Here is an 18785-nt window from a genome sequence, read left to right as displayed (position 1 = left end):
TTAAATTCCTGTTGCAGTTTAAGCAATGTCTATTTTGCCTAGAAATATGGATCTCTACCTCTTATCAATAACTACTGAACAAGTAACTATCACCTGGGATGAAATTCACTTGACAGCAGTGGGTGGGCTGTGGAATACAATGGAACTGCCATGGTTGCTCTACATGAGAGGTGGACAACGGTGGAGCATTTGTACAGGGACATTCTTCTCCAGTTCATGGTAGGACTAGGCTCTCTGAGTTTGATGTAGATCAGTGCAGAGTACTGTTTTGTTTTTTACTATTATTTTATTTTTTTAAAAACTGGATGGGGGAGGCTGTGGCCAGTGGATTTGTGGTTTATGCAACTCTATTCAAAGGTCTGCATAAAAGTTGCGGCTCTTATTCCAACCTAGGGGGTTAAATAATGTCTAGGGAGCCCTTAACATTGCTCTGTGTTGTGACATATTCCATCACCACAGCTCCTACATCTTTCCCTGCATGACATCGCTCTGCATATGAATTTCACTCTGGCTGAACAGATCCCTTTTGATAAAACCTGAACTTTTAAATTATTAAAATCTTCTGCCACTTTCTCATCTGGAAAACAAAATCAATATTTAGTTATGGAGAGAAAATGGTAAAGAGGGTGAGATGGAATTGATTAGGGAATAATAGGATTCAACTGTACATTGAGGTCATCACAAACCGGCATTAATTAAGCTGCACAACATCCATCTGAGCCAGGTGATATTTACAATAATTTCACAGATGGGCAAAGAATGTTAAACAATTTGCCCAGTAAGTCATGGTCAGAGCTAGATATAGCTAGAACCCGAGAGTCCTGACTGCCTGTCCCCAGTTATGACTGCTTATCCATCTCCCCCCCCCCCCCCCTCCCAAAATCCAGCCAGCAAGAACAAACTGCAGAATTAAGACACTCTGGTCATCTAAAGCCCTTCTGCATGAATGGACCCCTATTTTTTTTTTTTTTTTTTTTGTGCTTTAAAGACTCATGAGTAATGGTTAGTAGCATAATCTAAAGTATTATAGGAAGTTATGGGCTGCTTAAAAGTGATACTATGGGCCACAAAACATGGAAATAACTTGAGAAAACCATTTTATAAACTTGATCCAGGAAAATGAAACTCGTATTTCCAAAGGGTTATAACTCACCTCAGCGTAATTTTGGAAAGGATTTATTGTATGTGCACAATTTTCTACTTGAATTCCAATCAGTTCAGGCTTGCGTTCATTTTTACCAGCAGAGACTATTTCACCCTCCAGCTCTGACTTAAGAGTCAAGAAGGCAAAATAAAAGCTTTACACGGTTGTACATTAGCAGGGATGAAATTCGACTATACACACTCCCCCCCCCCCCCCCCCCCCGGGGTTGGCTGCAGGGAGTTTCTCAAAAAGAATAACCTTTTAAAATGGCAGAGGCTGTTTCATTGCATTTAATTTCCCTCTTTTCTCAACTATTTGTAAGGGGTGAAAATTAATAGAATTGATAGAACAACATGATTTTGGTCTGACTTCAGCAAGATACTTAAGTACACACCTAACTCTAGGCATGTGAATAACTCCATTGACTTGAGTAGGACTGCATCACAGCCATTATGAACCTGTTGGGGCCAGATTCTTAGATGTAAATTGTCATCATTCCAATGATGACGCTGGAGCTACACCAGCTGAGGAGCTGGCCATCAGACTGGAGAAGAATATAACTATGTTTATAAACAAAGTCATCTGATAGTCTCTGGATTATGATTTTTTTTTAACACTTAAAAGAATAACAGAACTTGTTAAAACATGTGGCATTAAATAGTCATTTCAGGGGTCTCTTCCCCCCCCCCCAACTTCTTAAATACTCTTTACCCCTAGTTCTTCAATGCCTGAGCCACATGAAGAGCTTATATGACATGCCTTCAAAATGTTGAAAACTTCCCTTAGGTCACTTTGAAATCTTCTTTCTTCCAATTAAAAAATGCACCACCTTTGGAGACTTTCTGCATAAATATGCTTGCTGTCTGAAATCCTCCCAGGTGGCACACAGCCCACCCTCTCCAGGGAGATATTAACACTGATAGTTGTTCACTCTTACTAGTGATAATCATTTTTAATCTTTCTGGGGCAGGGGAGTGGTTTACCTCTGCTGATATATCAGAGAATTAGGTTTGCCTTTTTTATATTTCAGCACCCTCCTCGATTGACTAGAAGATAAAGCAAATAGAGAAAGGACTGCTAGACTATGCAGAGATAACAATAGTATTTGCTTTTACTGCTTACATATTGCACTACAGTGATTGCTATAGAAATACCAAAGAGAGATAAATACTTGGACAAGAACTTCTATTAAAAACAGTAGACAAGATCCTTAGCTGTTGAAATCATTGGACTTGTGCTGATTTTACAAAATCTGGCACCTTTCATGGCCACTTGATTTGCCAGTGTACCAGTGACTTCAGATGAGCTATGTCATTGAATGTGACCCCTGCCCCGTGTTCTGTTATGTCTCCCTCACAAATATTGCAAGGTGAAGCCATCGTGGTGCATGCTTTCTTTGTACTTTCCTGAGAGATTGTATATGGTGTACATTTTGCCATAGAGAAGCCACTGTCCTCTGCCTTCTATTTTTAAGCAGAATTTTTTTTTTAATGCAGGTCTCAGGGAAAAACAAAACTCACTCAGACATACATAGGGCTCATGAAAGATGCCCAGCTGACTGAAGTACTCTATATAATTACAGAACAGATACTACAGACCGGATCAGTGCAGGCCATCTCAAAATGTCTAGTCAATAACCTGGACTAGATTATTGACTTGGCTAATCACTAGGGCTAATAGGACCATTCATTTCCCATGTCCCTTTAGTCTTCCTCACCTCTCCCATGAATGCAGGCATCAAGATAATCTTGTGTTAAAGGCACTGGCATGGGAATCAGGCAGGGCCGGCTCCAGGCACCAGCCCAGCAAGCAGGTGCTTGGGGCGGCCAAGGGGAAGGAGCGGCATGTCGGGCTCTTCGGGGGCGGAGAAAAGGACCTGCCGACGAAGAAGAAAGCGGCGCGGTGGAGCTGCCGCCGATCGCGATTGCGGCTTTTTTTTTTTTTTTTTCCCCTACACTTGGGGCGGCAAAAACCCTGGAGCCGGCCCTGGAATCAGGAGATCTGGGCTCAATTCGCAGCTTTACTGCAGGCTTCCTGTGTGACATAAAGCAAATCACTTAATCTCTTTGTGCATGAGTTCCCCATATGTGAAAAATGGGGGATAATATGTGAGGTGCTGTGTCACTGTGGTGATGAGGGCCATAAAAACTCCAAGATTGGGGCAAGGTTAATGTGTACACCTGTGCATTGGAATCTGAATTGAAAACACCTAAATAGCAAAAATTGCTACTAGCAGAATACAGCTTTAGAATTTGTCAGAGGGAGCAATTGTGAAAGGCAATAGCAGGATAGTACACAATGCTAAGGCAATATCATGATGATAAATAATGCTCAGATGAGTCAATACAGTGGGATCCAATGGGACTTGAAGGTTTCTTTGCAACACTTGCTACTGGTATAAGCAATTAAATAAAACCATGTAGAGGGATATTACGATTGTATCTTCTGAGGCTTAGCATCTTTTACATGAGAACTTCCCGTAGTTTAAAGGGCCATTTGTCCACTTGCAATTCACCCTTTTGTATCAATAACCCCACTGAGCAGATCACAATAATCAAAAACATGACTGTGTTTTATTCTTAGGGGATCAGCTGTCAACACTGAAAGGTTGCTATGAACTGTGCTTGGTTTCCTTTAATTCACAATGTTGTGAAGCTAATCACATTAGGGCAGACCCACAGCATTATATATGACTAAAAGCCTGCTTATGAGTTGCTTTCCCTCTCCCACTTATGAGGTAATCTGCAGATTTGGATTAACCTGTTAGGAGTGAAGAGTGTTGGAGCAAACTTTGATAGTTATCAGGTGTGCAGTACAGATTGTGCAATGTGTTTTATGCATAAGAGACTATAATATGTTAAGATTATGGATAGCAAAATTCCTGTGCCAAGTGGCCATAAGGGAATTTTTAGTGTGGAGCCAGTTTTCTATGAAATATCTTACCTCCTTCCACCCTGTCACAGAGCAAGGAAGGGTTGTCTTCTGGACTAGGACTTGTGAGGACTCGTTCAATTTCTTTCTACTACAGACCCCTTCTACGAGGGAGGTCACGTAATCTCCATGCCCCATCTCTGATGTGGGAGTTATAATACTTCCCTACTTCATGGGGTGTTGTGAGGCTAAATTAATTAATACTTGGTAGGTATGGGAACCTAGCTAGACTTTTGACCTTGTCCAACAATATTAAAATGCATCAGTGATCAGGGAATGTTTGAAAAATCTGCCTATGTAACATTAAGCATGCTTTCTTGTCTGTCATGGAAGTGATATATTTGAAGCACTCCTGAAAGCTTATTTAACATCTCCTGGAGTATGAGGGAAAACCCTAAAAAAACACAACCCCCTAATAATCTTGGGAGACCAGCATAGAGGAAAAGGATCAAATGGATCAGAGTGTCATCATCATCAAACATTCATAGTCTATTGAGGACCACTGCAGCAGCCAGAGTGACCACAGTAGGTGGCATCACACCAAAAATTATGTAGTGAAGTCCCAGATTGGGCCTAATCTGCAAATCCACAAATCTGAGGTGACCGTGCAGGTGACCACAGGTAGGGGCAGAGCATGCACCCCTTTTGTATGTCACTGGAGAGTTCAAAAGCATGGTGTTCTGGGGTGTCTTTGTCTGTCCTGGCAACATGGTTGAAAAGCATGCAACCCTGCTTTTGAATATGAGTGATTGAAAGCTAGCATGTACACAGGCAACATCAGAATCCAACTGGGCTTTTCTTCAAGAAAAGCAAAGATACATGCCACCAACAGATGCCACAAACGTGTATAAGCCTATCAAAGGTTATCCACTGCAGAACATAAACTCCTCATTATCAGATGGCTTCTCAGACTCTATAATTTCCAGAAACTGTGCTTCATTCTGTGTGGCTTGTTTCCACTGTGCAAGAACTAATATTTGATTCTCAACCTTGACTGTCAAATATCAGAGCCTCCTAGATGATGTCAAGGTAATTTTAAAAATGCCATATTTTCTACTTTCTAACCTTTCGGCATGTAGGGTCAGATTCTCCATTGCCTTGCACCTTGTGTAGCTATTTATGCCAATAGAAAGTGAGTAAAAATTTATGTCCGATCAGAACAGTAGACTTTACACCCCTCTTTATTTTGGCTTAAATGACTATAGAAGGTGGAGGGCAATCAAAAATCAGGCCTGCTTTACCTTCTAATTGTATAGTTCCTATAATATCTAAAATTTCACTAGGCTATCTCATCTCTATTATATTTCATGGATGTTATGAACCTGTCTGTCTTATGAGCATCAGAGCATGTGTCTCTTTCACATTAGTACAGTGCACTCTATCTAACCTTCCCCCTAGCATATCAAGAAATATGTCAGCCTTTGTCTGTTCTTCATTCTTTATAAAGACCGACACAAACTAACTATTTAACAAGTTTGCCATTTAGTGGACCAATCTTTTCTTTTAATTTTCTTCAGCCTACCATGAATATATCTGACAAACTTTTATTGCTACAGTGCTTGAAATAGTCACTAGCATTTGGTGTTCAGTAGATCTTTCCTACCCCCTCCCCCCCATGATCCTTTTAATGCACTACTGCTTAGTCTTAGATCTCCCAATTGTCCTCCTTCCTAGGCTGGTTTTTAAATGTCTTCTCCCTCGCTTATACTACTTTCTAATGCATCTCTATGCAAGTGCATTGGCCTTATGACCTCTTCTTCCCGCTTTAGATTTAGGGCCAGATTGTTCCTCCACCTCCCCATAATATACATACAAGATATTTCCCTCACCCCATGCAGCTGCTGAAGGCAGGGACTTTTTCCTCCTGCTTCTCTGACCTACAAAGGTAGGTGACTGAAAGAGGGTGGGGAGAAGGCAGGGCCCCAGTGTACTGGAGGGGAACACTCTCTACACCGGCCTACTGGCTAGTGCAAAATAGACACCTCCCCATGTGCAGGGAACAGCAAGGTGTGGGGAGTGAATCAGACCAGCACAATCTTCTGGGGGGGAGGGATGCCTGTTCTGCACGGCCCTTAAAGGGGAACAACTGCAATGGGAGAGTGCTTATCTGTTCCGTTCCTTAAACACATCCCACTTCTTGAGTCCAAACAGTTTCTGCTCTTCCAGGCAAGATCAACCCTGTATAGTAGGACATGAATGTGGTCTGCTGAAAGCAGCTAGCAGCAACTGAAGCTGTATCAGAGTTTGCTCTGTATGTGTTTGGGGTGGGGGGAGTTCAGTGTGAATGGGGGAAGAAGGCAAGGGGAGCTACTCAGACTGGCCAAGCTGGGTGGGTGCAGGCTGGGAAGTGACTCCTGACAGTTCATATGGGGAGAAGAGTTGTCCCTATCTGCTCTTATAGCCAGCCAAATCTCATGCAGCCTGGCAGCTGCTCAAGCCCCTACTCAGGTCCTGCTCTTGCCTCCGCCCCCCTGTATGCATAACTAGGTCCTGCTGTCACCGTCAGGAGCTATTGTGCAGTCAGAAAACAGCGGGAGGAAAAATGCATCATCCTCCCGAATAGCTCTATTGTGAGGGTGGTACCTCTTCCCTCCTTTCTCTTCCCCTCTCCATCCCAGTTCCACTGCTCCTGGTGTGCTGCCGGCATTGACTGGTCATTTCCTCTACATTTTTGTTTTGTTTTTTTGCCAGGAAACAGAATGAAAGGAAGAATCAACATGATAGGTTAACAGCATTGCCCATCCTTAATGAGTTTAACCATTTTACAGGTGGGGATACCTGGCATCAGTTGCTAATCATCAAGTAGACTGTATAGTGACTGTCCTCTCTTTCTTGTCTGTACTGGTAGGTGTGACAGGATGAACACGGCTTCTTTTCCAGTATGCCAAATGGAGTGAAAGCAGCAGGTTTTTACTGTATGGCCCATATGAGTAACCCTGTGAATCCTTGATAATAACTATTACAAGCATTGGATGAGACTGACTGGAGGCAAAATTCATATGATGCTACATAGGGGGGTAAGCCATGGTATTAGGGTTGCCAAGCCTCCAGGATTGTCCTGGAGTCTCCAGGAATTAAAGATTAATCTTTAATTAAAGGCTACCTCATGTGATGAAATCTCCAGGAATACATCTAACCAAAACTGGCAACCCTACGTGGTGTAAAAGTCCCAAACAAACCATGACTTTTTTTCTGTGGTTAAGCTGATTACGCCAAATGAATTTGCAATTCCTAAATCTGCAGCATGTCGCCTTTTTTCTTGTTCCTGAACAATCTTGCCATAACCTGTTGTTGACACTTTAATTCAGTAATGTGTACACCAAATTTCGTTCAAAGTACACTGGGATCTTCCAGTAGATCAAAACATAGCAGGGGAGAGCTGCTGCTGTTGAATGAATGATACATTGGTAACTGAATTAAGTGCTGAGGCCATACCTTTTACTAAAATAAAATGACTGCAATGTTACCTGCAGCTAGTAGTCCCTGGGCTTGTAAGTAAATATAAAGCTCAGCGAAACACAACCTGTAGGCTGTAAATCATACTGATATTGGATAAATGCATTATCTGTGGCATGGGGCTTTATCTGAATACTATTCCAAGAACCTCCTTGATTCCTTATGTCCTTCCAACATTATCCTTAGCACAGCTATTCTCAAACCTGTGCAAAAGTTTTGGGAAAGGAGTCACAACAACCACCTTCTGCTGGCACCTGGCATGTTACAAAACTGAGACCAAACAACCCGCGCTCTGCAGCCCATATGCATCCACTCATCTCAGCTCAAGAATTGCCTGTATAATATTTTATGCCGGGTCTAAAACTAACATAAGCACCACTCATTCAACCCTCTTTGTCTAGCAAATGATGCCCACATGTCTTCAATAGGACTTAAGAGCACTCAGCACCTTGCAGGATTAGGCTTCTAGGTTATACAAAATAACTACAGATCTAAGCAATTATCCAGCTGTTTAAGGCTTTCAGTGTAGATATTACTATCATTTATCTAAAATGCAATTCCCTGACTTTACTTAGGGTTCAGACTATAAAAAGTACATTAATGCAACTGATAAAACGTAGGTCAGAGAACACAGTTTAAAAGAATCAAGTCTCCTCAGTGTGATAAAATCAAACAAGAAGGAATCTGAAATTGTAAAATATTTCCTGTCCCCTCTTCACTCCCCCAGTATCCTGCAAGCCAGATAACATTACATTTTCTTTTGTTTCCGTTTTGATATGGAGTGTTGGCATAATGATTAATCAATGAGCGGCCAAAATAAATTTGCTTTTCTGACTAGGACAGCTGCAAGGGGGAAGCATTTATTTTAGGGGAAGGTGCTGCTTTACCGGGGTAACATTCCCCCCTGTGTTGAGGCCAACACTTAAGTCAAATTTCTGTCAGAACTGTTTTTTGATGTAAATTTGGGGGGGGCTAAAAGTTTGTCAAAGTTTGCGTTCCATGGAAAATTTCAGTTAATCAAACTAAATGACTGCAAACCAAAATGCTTTGGTCAAAAACGGAACTATTTTGTTTGAGGTATCCTGCTGCAGTGCCTTGTGAGAGCTGTAGTTCACTTTCCTCATGTCCCCACTCTCCTCCATGGGGCAGGCTCCCCAACTGGTCAACAATTTCCATGATGCGCCAGGGCCAGGGACTCCCATGATACAGCTGCTTCTCATGGGGGAGGAGGGGACATGATGTATTATGTAGTCCAACCAGGGAGTCAGGCCTATAGAGGAGAATGGGGGCCATGATGTACTCAAAATACAATTCCCATGAGGCAATTCAGAGACATTTCAGAATTGAAATAGTCTCTGTTTTGCCCAAAGTAAAAATTTTCCACTGTGGGGAAGAGGAGGAGGCATGTTCTGCCCTTCTTTAGGGACAGAGAATAAGGGTGGGTATCCCAAGCCTGAGGAGACCTTATTTCTGAGCAGTCTTCTCAGGGTTTAAATAGTCACCTTAGTGTTTGTTTGAGTTTAAAGATTTGGGGGGGGGGAGGGGAAATCCACAGATCAGATTCACACTGGCATTCAGTTTTGAATACAACATTCAGGTTTGGACCTATCTCTGATTAATAGACCTAAATCCCCAAAGTTCCACACTTTAGAACCACGGGATTATCCTTCACCATCACCATTTGACCCTTCCCTTCATTCTCCTTCATCTCCTCTCATTGAGTCTGAAATTCAGACCCTGAATGCACTAAACTGTGCTGGAGGGTCTGTGCTCAGATTTTTCTGAGGAGGACTTTGGCTATGCATCATAAACACATTTCAGCATGTTCTTGGAGCAGTTTGGTCAGATCTTGTACACTGCTCATCCAGAAGACTGAAGGGCAAAACTATCTCTTGGCTTACTCCTATTTTTATGATGGGTGGTGTGTAATGACTGGTACCTCTAATAAATAAAATAAATTAGCCAAGCAGGAACTTAAATTCACACGGTCTTCAGTTTTACCAGACAAGCTTTCTCATTCGTATGTCTGCTGGGGAGGGAGGAGGGAGAGTTTTGGGTGGCACAAAGCAGCTTCCTTGTGCTTGGCAACTAAAAGGGACCAGTGTAGCCCTGGCTGGGAATGCCATGTGGCCAGAATGGCTGCAGGATGGTGTGGTGTGTGATTGCCTACATGCCATTGTAAGCAATCTGCGACTGCTAGTTGCAAATATCCCCAGCGGCTGGAGATGGGATGCTAGATGGGGAGAGCTCTGAGTTACTACAGGTGTCTGGCTGGTGGGCCTTGCCCACATTTTCAGGGTCTAACTGATTTGCCATATTTGGGGTCAGGAAGGAATTTCCCCCCAGATCAGATTGGCAGATACCTTGGAGGGTTTTAACCTTCCTCTGCAGCATGGGTCACTTATAGTTTTAAACTAGCATCAGTGGTGGATTTTTCTAACTTGAAGTCTTTAAATCACAATTTGATTTACTCAAGTCCTCAATCAGAGGTTAGGGGTCTATTACAAGAATGGGCAGGTGAGGTTCTGTGGCCTTCAATGTTCAGGAGGTCAGATTAGATGGTCCCTTCTGGCTTTAAAATCTGAGTCTGATTCAGAGTCTCCATCAGCAATACTTCTATGGAGTTCCAGCCATAAAACTATAGACACGTCCTACCAATAGACATTCTGAGAAAGGACAGTGACAACAAAACTGCATGTTCTCCCTTGGCACAGGGGCACACGGAGATTTGCTGGCCCAGAGGTGTCATTCACACCCCCTTTCGTTAGCCCTTGTGAAGCTGGACTGGAGTCTTAAATTATTTCACACTGTGTGTTCTGATGAATTTTTAATGGAAAGTTTTTAATTCAAAGTATTAAAGTCTCAGTCTAGGCAGGATGGGAGAATAATATCAAATATTAATATGTACAGTCCTCCTATTTGCTGCACCAAAGCTTCTGCCTCTTTATAAATTAAGTCATTTGTTTTTTTCACTTGGCCAAATGATGTAATAACTTGTGTAACTATCTTCCAGGAAGAAACAGGCAGCAACATGTTTCAACTGAGGGCTAAACTCCTTCCAGTAATGCATTTTAATTGCTTATAGGATGATTGCAGCTGGCAGTGCAAGGGGAAAGAGGTTCCTGTTTGAAAGGGGCCTATCCTCATTCGGTATCTGGACTCTTCTGTGAAAAGTCACAGGGGCTGATTCATTTAGGCTAAGACTCCTTTACATCACCCTGGCTGTGTAAAGTGGCTTTATGGTAGGTATACATGTAATTAGCTGCCACACTGGTGTGAAGGGGCCTTAGTATAAATGGGGATGAGGCCCAGATTCTGTATGTTGCACAAGGCTTTAATTCAGAGCCTTGATTAGCAGTTGTATCCTCCCTTTATTGCAACTCTCTCCTTTTCTATAGTCTTTCTTTACTGTATTTCTCTCACATTCTTGCATGCATTGTCAACAGCATTGCTGGAGTAGATCACCTGGGCTTTCTGCTCGGCCTGTTGTAGCGCACAGAGCAAGCTGTGATGTTATCTGGAGAGCTGACACCTGGACCAGCACTGATACCAGTAACATTCAGCACTGGGTAGAGGGTCAGCACCAGGGCTATGCACCCACTTGGGTCCTAGTTTGAGCGGGGAGTAGATTGTTCCGGAGTGGAATGAGGAATTTTTCAGCCACCAGTGCAGCACTGTTATCCACTACATGGCTTTCCGCTCCTTCCTTCAGGCAAACTCTCCACTGACTTCCAAAGAAGTTTCTCTGAGTAAAAACTGAAAAGGACCTTGGGGTTTATCCTGAAAAACAATGGGCTAGATCCCCTGCTAGTCTAAACCCATGTAGCTCCATGGGAGCTACACTAAATCATGCCAGCTGGGGATCTAACCGAACAAATTTACATTTAGAAGCACTTTGATCTGCCTCTATCTCCCAGCAGCAAATAAATATCCTATTAGAAACCCAGCTACCTGCCTGAGAGAGAGGTGACCTTCATCTTCCCCATTTGGAGGTCATAGTGGAATTCAATCACAAATAATACCATTTATCAAAATATCCTTTTCTCTATCTCTTTCTTAAATCTCCATTTCATATGGCTTTCTTCAGAGTTCTATTGACACTGTCTCAGTCATCACTAAAGTAGATAACATTCCCTGTAGTCATGAAATGCATTCAAGGTACATCAGATTTTTTTTCTTTTTATTGATGCTGAAAGCAATAAGAAAATACACATTCTTTCAGTAAAATCAAAGAGCTTCTAAAATATTATTTTCTTTTTTTATCTTTGGAATTTGCATAAGAAAAGACATGTATCATTAACTCTTTATTAAAGAATTTTCAATATAGTAGACAATAAAAAGTTTCTCGAGCTTAGTTGCAAACCGAAGATGGCACTTTTGAAATGGGATGGGTTAGAGGTGAGAGCTACTTCATGTATTTTGCAGCGAAAATAATTCACAAAGAGACGGAGAAGAAATTCATGATATCAAATATTTCTTGATTCTGTTTAGCTTCCTGGTTTTCAATGTGTGTGTATAGGTCCTATTTTAAAAATAACTGAAACATTGAAATCTTACGTTATTTTTGCTAACAGATTAAAGATGTGTATTGTATAACCATAATTCTCGGCACTCATAGTGCCCTTTGTCTGTGGATTTCAAAGTGCTTTAAGATAGAATGCTTGCCTGAGTTTCCATCTCCAGTTTTACAGAAGAGAAACTCTTTGTGCCTCAGTTTCCTCCATCGGTTCTTATGTTGCCCGCATCACTGTAGTATCTGAGCACATTCCTGGAGTGCATTTAGTGATGACCAACATCTGACAACATGTAGTTGATTCTTTTCTCATCCTTTCCTCAAGGAGAGAATTGTGTGTGCACTGCCATGTTTTGCTCTGGTAGGGGGATGAGTAACTTGCCTAAATCAAACTGCAAGTGAGTAGCGGAATCTGGATTAGGAGGCTACCCTGGCTTCTACTTTCTTTCCATTTATTACGTGTGTAGTACCTGTAGGGGCCCCAACCAAGTTCAGGGCCTCATCATTCTAAATACTGCACATTAGAGCAGAGCAGGAAACAGGTTTTCTCATCCCATGAAAATTAACTGAGATTTCAATTTTTTTTTCCCCCAGCCCAAATTGGGGCAACAACGTGAAATCTTGAAAATCTTCACAAACTGAACATCTGGAGTAAAAAAGCTTGGGTCAATCAAAAAGTTGATAATTTAATTTTTTATTTTTGATCATTTAAAAAAAAAATTCTAATTGGTTTAAATTTCAAAACCATATCTTCAGACCAGAAAACTGGAATTTTTTTCTCTTTAAAAATTGTCAAGGTCTCATTTTTACAATTTCAAAACATGTTTCAAGTCAAATGTGTCAAAATTGACACTTTCCCATGAGAAGCTTTGATTTTTGACAATGGGGATTTTTTTTCAGTGAAAAAACATCTTGTCAAAAAATTCTCAGCTGATCCTACTGCACATACACAATCTCTTCCCCAAACAGTTTACAGTCTAAATAGATGAGGCAAATAAAGGTTAGAAGAAAGGAAGTGTTGCTATCTCCATTTTGCAGAGGGGGAAGAGAGGCACAGAGACATAGTGTTGCTCAAGGTCTCACAAGTCCTTGGGAGAATAGGAACTGACTCAAAATTCATGAGTTATAGTCTAGTGTCTTAACCACAAGACACTGCTGCTTCTCTTGTTGTTAATCATTCCTTTCCTTAATTAACTGAAAATGGATAAAGTCCCTACACCTCAGTGCTGCTATTTTAATATTTCAAGAGGGACTGGATGGCTCAGGGGAATTGTACTGAAAGCTAGAGCTTTTTCACCTCCACATTGCCAGTTTTGTTCCATCTTAGATTGGCAGTGATGGAAAGTAGGGTGCAGTATGGCTCTACCCTTATGCTAGCATGTACACCCTTATGCTGTTGCTTTCCCACAGGAAGTAGACCTAGACCTCATACGTAAATAGTGTAGACAATATATAGTTGCATCTTTAGAGTTTGTGACTGTTTTTGCTCCACTGGATCTGGCTTAGAGCTGATGCTACCTTGTAACTGACATTTGGTTTAATCAAATCTTTCTGTAGAAAGAGGTACAATCTAGTGGTCTGACCACTGGACTGGGGGAATCCAGAACTCGAGATCTTCTGGTCCCAACTGTCACACTAACTACTGCAGTGGACTTGGGCAAGTCAGTTTTCCCATTTGCAAAAGAGGAACAATAATAGTTACACTCTGTGGTGGGTAAGACCACTCTGTTGTTGTACCTCTATGTATAAGTCTAGGTAGCAATGCTGGATCTGAGCTGGATCGTCCAGGTCCAAATCTGAAACTTCCCCAAATTCTGTGGTGCTTGGATCCAGGGTATTATTTCAATTTATGATTGAGTTAGTTCTGGATATGAGCTTAGAATGAGGAACCCTTACTGCTTGTGTTTACCTCCTGCTGGGATAAGAGAGCTTTGCAATTACTTTGTTTTATTTCTGGTTCAGGCACAGTCTGATCTCTATGAAAGGAGAACAATTTTTGAGGACCCAAATGAATCAATAATTTTTATCTTGGCTGGGTGATATTGATGGCAATGTTAGAATTACTTAAGGTTTTGAAGAATTATTGGGTGGATGGTTTATGATGGGATCATATTTGTTTTTTCCTCAGTGGAGTTAATGTACCTTAGCAGTGTTTGTTTACATTGCTTAACCCTCCTTGAAGACCTTAAGAAGAGATCAAATTTAGGATCTGAGTCAATAAGATAAACAAATATCCAGCCCCAGCAGATAGAACCTGATTTTGTGGCCTTGCAAGGTTTAACACCTCAGAAGCTGGATGTGTGTTTTGTTGGATCCTCCCTTTACAAAGCACGAGGGACTTATGTAGGGGGGAAGAGTTGACTTCATTAGGGTGCTCCACCAGCACATTTTCCCACAGACCACTCCCCTAATACTATGTCTCTTTGGGATAAAGAACTCCGAACATACAGTAACTGCAGCTTGACACTTGCCCCAGACAGAAGGCATGATGAATCATAACTTATTTTTGTTCACTAAATCGCAGTTAATCTCTCCAACAGTAATCTGCCTTTAATCGTTTCTCTGAAACAGCAGCAAGCTACAGCCGCCTCTCCCTTGATTACTACCAAGATCAGCAAAAGCTTTTGTACAACCACTGGCGATAGCTTGCGCTGATGAAGAAAGGGATCATTTTTCAGCTTCAGTGTCAAGCAAGAGGGTGAATGCGACTTGTCATATGTAAACCTGTGTCACATTGAACCAGTCTGATAAATAAAAAGGAGCAGCAAGATCACTACTGATAGGAGCCCACAGACAGGTGAACAAAGTATAGAGTAATGACACAACCCTTCTGTAAGTCTGGTCCCATCCATTAGTTTGCATGCAGTTAATGCTGTTAAATCTCCAGTGACTACAGTTTTGCCTCTAAATTAGGTGAAAGTCATACGAGTTGGTATCCCTTAGCAACCCTGCATATTTTTTATTTTTTTTAGTGGTGGTATGAGGCTGTGAAAATAAAATAAAGATTGTGAAATTCGTATGCTTTTGCTCCTTTGGGCATTTTCAAGATGCATTCCTTGTTTCCTGAACTAGTTCAGGTGCAGATCTGAAAATGATGCTATTACAATCCATTTGAGGAGCTAACTCTGAAGGATGGGGGTGGGGAAATGCACAAAAATCCAGTCTGATTACAAAAAGCTCAACACACTCTCCCAGATGCAACACTCCTAGTTTTATGGTCAGAAGGGACCATCATGATCATCTAGTCTGACTCCTGCACGTTGCAGGCCACAGAACCTCACCCACCCCCTCCTGTAATAGACCCATAACCTCTGGCTGAGTTACTGACGTCCTCAAATCATGGTTTAAAGACTTCAGGTTACAGAGAATCCACCATTTACACTAATTTAAACCTGCAAGTGACCTGTGCCCCATGCTGCAGAGGAAGGTTTGGAAAAAAATCCCCAAATCTCTGCCATTCTGACCTAGGGAAAAATTCCTTCCTGACACCAAATATGGTGCTCAATTAGACGCTGAGCATATGGGCAAGATCCACCAGTCAGACAGCTGAGAGAGAATTCTCTGTAGTAACTCGGAGTCCTCCCCATCTCGTTTCCCATTACTGGCCATTGGAGATATTTGCTTCTAGTAGTTGCAGGTCAGTTATGTGCCATTGTAGGCAGTCTCGTATCACTACCTCCATAAACTTTTCAAGCTCAGTCTTGAAGTCAGTTAGCCTTCCAAGGGGAGCAGTGGGAGCAAAACACCTATGGAAATATTAATGCTCTTGTTGAACAGAAATCTCTTCCTGTCCTTGGTAATAAGTAAGAATCTACTGTGCTGGATTTGTATGTTATTGAGAGCTATTTCAAACAGATGTGCCCAGACCTTTTAGTTAATGTCAGTTGATGTAATACCACTGTCTTCTATAGAGCTACACTGTTTTACACCAGCCGAAGACCGGGCTAGAGACCTGGATCCAGATTAAAATAGCCCTTCAGAATTCAGGGCTTTTGGATTAAGTGCTCAGATTCAAACTATTACTGAGAGAACTCAGCAGGAAATTTAGGATCAGGTCCAACCCTCTACCCCTCGCCCCTGAAAAGTTTTTTTGCGCTTGTGAGGATTTGGGATTTCAGTTTTGGCTATCTCTGACTTCAACAGAATTGTTTGTTTCTGCTTTTGTGCTTTAAGCTCTTGGGGTTTGGTTTTTTTATGGGAAAATACAACTTGATCCAACTACCACTGAAGTCAGTAGGTTTCCTTTGACCTGAGTGGGAATTGGATCAGGCCCTATCCCTGGTCTTCTAATCAAACTCGTCACTGGACACCATCCCTTTTTTTTTTTTTAGCAGTTTAATAGAAAGTTTTTTCAACTGGCTCAAACTAAGTTATGTTGGTATAATATATTAACCTATAGAAACAAATGGGGAAGATGCTTCTCCCCAGTGGCCCTCAAGTCAGAACAGAGCCAATGATCAGTTAGTGTAGCAGCTGGCTGCAATCTGTGGGAGAATTTTGGAAAGATGTGCATGCGTAAATTAGCATTGCTGGCCTGACAGCAAGGGTCTGAGTCTCCTTTCACTTATACACCTGTGTAAATGTACCCTCCTGGTCAGTGTGCATTCTGCATAGATCTAGGCAAAATTCTTTTCAGCAAAAAATGCAGATTCAGCCACATAAACAATTTGGCAAACCCAATATGAATTCATGAAATATGTTCCAGTCAAAACAACAAAAACCTCAGGGGGAGGGAAAAAATCTAAATGTTTTGACTTTTGGGGGCGGTGGTGTTAAATGACCTTGTTTCAAAATGATCTTTTTTTAAACTTTGATTTTTTTCCCCCCAGTAACTGTCAACATCAAAACAAAATATTTCAACCTGAAACATTTTTTTTCCATTTGCTGAAAATTGTGAAGAAATTGTTTTCAGTTTGAGCTGAAATTAATTTTTTTCTGATTCCCAGAGGGGGGGAAATCCATTATTCACTGAGCTCTAGTTCATGTCCCGCTCTGTGCAAATATAACCTACTGGTCAGTGTATGTTATATATCCCTCTCTGTGCCCAATCTGTTAAGGATTAGGGTCTGTTACACCTCTAAGCATGAAAGCCTGACTCTTTACCTGAAGTCTTAAAGATTCATTAGTATTGGTGGTCTGTAGTTCAGTTCCCCACTGTGTCAGCCAAGATGGTGGCTATCACACAAACTCAATTGACCTGATTCTCCTTTGCCCTGAACATGTCTAACACCTACTTTGCAGAGGTGTAAATGACTAAATGTTGCTAAACCAGAAGGGGGTAGCATTTTATATCCACTTTGCACAGGTGTTAAGGCAATGGAGAATCAGATCCAGAGACTTCAGTTACTCCTGATTTCTCACCAATGTGAGAACAGATCAGCCTTATTTCCTACCTCCCCAGCCTCCAAATTGGATGCACCAACAGCACTTTGCATCATGTATACAGAGGATGACTGCCAACCAGAGCCAGACTCACTGTGAAATCAGAGGGGCAGATGAGGTGCATTTAGCAGAGTAGAAAGACTCGGCCAGGACCATGCTGGAAGCAAAAGAGCACCTGGCACAAAAGCACCGCACTAACCACTGGCAACTGCTAACCAATAGCAAAATACTGTTGACTGCCAAATTTCCTACTGTTTAATATTAAACTTCAAAGAGGGATTTTGCAGGGAGAAAAGAACAAAACACAAAACTGTTTCAAGTTTCTGTAATGAGCCAGGTTAATTGGCAGGTCTTTGTTTTATATTTGCTGCAAACAATCTCACTGGAAAAGTTGTGTTCCTACAGGGGCACATAGTTTTCTCAGTCTGGGGCAAATTTAAGTTCTGTCTGGGCCTCCACAGCAGCTGTTTGGGGAGGCTACACCAGGGGTGCACTGAATCAATGCCTTAATGGGGCTCATGGGGTACGCAGGGCCTTCTATCTGGAGGTGAATTCCAGCCTGTATGTTTAGTTTTAATAGCCACCATTTCATGTAATGGACCTCCGTTTCCTTTCCTATTGATCTAGGGCAGTGGTTCTCAAACTTGGGCTGCCGGCTTCTTCAGGGACGCGGCAGGTAAACAAACCGGCCGGGCTGCCAGGGGCTTTCCCTGAACAAGCGGCGGTCCAAGTTTGGGAACCACTGATCTAGGGTGACCAGACCGCAAATGTGAAAAATCGGGACAGGGATGAGGGGTAATAGGAGCCTATAAAAGAAAAAGACCCATAAATCGGGACTGTCACTATAAAATCGGGACATCTGGTCACCCTATATTGATCTCTCTAATGCATAGCATTCTCCTTTTTCTAGGTTGGTGTTAGTGTTCACAGAAACCCTGGGCCAGCTAGTGCAAATCAGCATAGCTTCACTGAAATCAATGGAGTGATGCTTATTTACACTGGCAGGGGCTTTGGCCCAATATAGAAAAGCTACTTTACATTTTATATAGCCCCAAATGTTTACATCCTTCAGAACTGATAGATCCTCTGTGATGCCTTTCCATTTTAGCCTTATTGACTGTTCTGTCGAGCTGCTCGGTTGTCAATATTTCCAGTGTTATGAATGATTGACCAGGAGGTTTGGCTGGAGAGATGCAAATAATAAAAATGACTCATCTGGAAATAAGACCATTATTTCCAGGATATCCTTCTGGATCTAGTTTCCCAGTAAATCTCATTTTCCATTTTCATAGTGGGATATTGCAGACGGATGGATTATGGCAGATTCATGAAAGTATTTAAACATTAAACCGCATGCTA

This window comes from Emys orbicularis, chromosome 17 (assembly GCF_028017835.1).
Source record: "Emys orbicularis isolate rEmyOrb1 chromosome 17, rEmyOrb1.hap1, whole genome shotgun sequence".
NCBI lineage: Eukaryota > Metazoa > Chordata > Testudines > Emydidae > Emys > Emys orbicularis.
Note: the sequence above shows the minus strand (reverse complement) of the source record.